The sequence below is a fragment of the Terrapene carolina genome, unplaced genomic scaffold, assembly GCF_002925995.2.
Source record: "Terrapene carolina triunguis isolate 2854851 unplaced genomic scaffold, T_m_triunguis-2.0 Scaffold130, whole genome shotgun sequence".
NCBI classification, from domain to species: domain Eukaryota; kingdom Metazoa; phylum Chordata; order Testudines; family Emydidae; genus Terrapene; species Terrapene triunguis.
Genome location: NW_020664481.1, coordinates 13,991,730 through 13,993,907, shown reverse-complemented (window position 1 = coordinate 13,993,907; position 2,178 = coordinate 13,991,730).

Below are 2,178 nucleotides of genomic sequence, written 5' to 3'. Positions count from 1 at the left end.
ACATACAAAAGTATGTAATATTTTTTAAAATCTTTCCACTTATATTGTGACAGTTATAGAATCAACAGGTGTTGATTCTGTTCTTCCATTCCAGCTGGAAAGGTGGACATGTATTTGAAACTCTTCCCCCTGCACCCACCCCCAGAATAAATATTGGGTTGAGCTAAACAATAGCCAGAGTCCTTTCCTCATTCTAAGCAGCCACGTGACTGCAGGCTGCTTGTGCTTGGAGTATTGAAGTGTTATACAATCTCTTTTTGTATGCAGCATATAATTATCCACTGAAAAACTGATTGCAACAAAATAGCTTAGATAGAAGAATTTGCATAGCATTTTTTTTTTATTTAAGTAAAACTAAGCAAGAATATTGCTTAGTGTGTTGACACAAAACATTTCATCTTTGTATATACAGTATATACAGTTTATTCTTGTAAACAACAATATTCTCTCTTTCTGTATCCTGAGGTTTATATTTGTATCATCTATAGATCAACATATTTGTATGAGTTGTGCTTTTGATTTTCTTTTTGTCCTCTGTAATATGCTGTAGTGACCTCAAAGCTAGTGGAAAGAAACTAAAATCTTTGCAGTTGCCATAATCACAACAATTTTAGATTTTCTAGAGTAGAATGAATGATATTGCATATATATGTAATTAATTATTATTATTTAACTGGAAGCTTGATGTAGAGATATAGGGCCTGATTCAGAGACTTTGAAAGTCAGTGGAAAGATCCCAGTCAGGGTCGGCTCTAGGCACCAGCGTTCCAAACATGTGCTTGGGGCGGCACTTTTCAAGGGGCGGCATTCCGGCTTTTTTTTTTTTTTTGCTTGGGGCGGCAAAAAACCTGGAGCCGGCCCTGATTCCAGTTGACTTCAGTGGGCTTTGGATCAAATCCAAGTGATGCAGTGAGCTCACATATAGCAAAACCTCACTTACAGGGCCAAATCCAGAGAGCCATTTCCCATCCTAAATAGGAGGGTATGCATGATGTAGAGGAGAAGGAATCCTTTCCTCATGGCCGAAAACACTCAAAGCATCTGCAAAGCTGTACCAAATGACTTAAGCAATCTTCTAGGCACTTATGCCAATCTTGCAGGAGAGAGCACTAGAGGACCTGCACAGTGAAGGGTATTCTGGACACAGAACTGCCCTGTCCATGTCCTGCCCATTGAGCTGAATCTGCATTCTTCATGGTGTTTGCGACCCGCGTATTCTCCCCTCCCCAAACTCAGTCATTCCTTGGTACAGCAGAACAGCACTACTGTAGTCAAGGACCCTCCCCAGCTGCTCTACATCAGAGTGAAATGAAACGAAAGACTCTTTCCATACACAACTCCACATGCTCAGCATCATGATCAGTGGAACCAAAGTCAGAGGGCCAGTGTTCTCTGTGGGACTGTTATTGATGGGACACCAGTGGAACAGGGAATATGGGGAGTTTAGGCTGGAAGCAACTCAGCCACATGGACTTCAGTGCACAGGGTTTCACTTGTTCAACTTAAACTGCATTTGTCTTCATACTGTGTGAATGAAACATAGTGGCAGTGTCAGAGGTGTCAGTTCTCTGCAGTGCAGCAGTTGGCAGCGTGAGCCGTGGAACTCAATCTGAAGCCCTGAATTTTGCAGACACAAACCAGCCCAGTGATAGACCTGGTGGAAAAAGAATTCAAGCTGTACACAGACCTGTTCATGCAGGAGGATGACAACAGCAGGAAAGTAAAACTATTATTTTACTTTATTGGGAAACAAGACAGACAGATCTGCACTGCTCTGAAGCTCACCACTACCTCAAGCCTTACAACAGGCCTAGGAGCTGTGGGGAACTATTGCTACCCAAAGCAGAACAAAACTGTGGAGCAACACACTAGAGACCAATCTGAAGGGGAGAGTGTGATGTTCCCCTGGTGTTATCTGGACCAGTGATCTGCTAGGTCACTCCAATCCTCGACTCTGGGAGTCAGCCTTACCCTGCTGTGTTCACACACAGCTTCTAGCATATAAGCTGCTCCCAGCAACGTGAGTGAGCACTTTTGGCCAGCCGCTCAGGGCCGGTGCTACCATTAAGGCAAAGTAGGTGGTTGCCTAGGGCGCCAAGATTTGGGGGCGCCAAAAAGCGGTGCCCCCAATTTTTTTTTTACAGCGTTCCTGGGCCGCTCCACTTCTCCCGCCTCCCA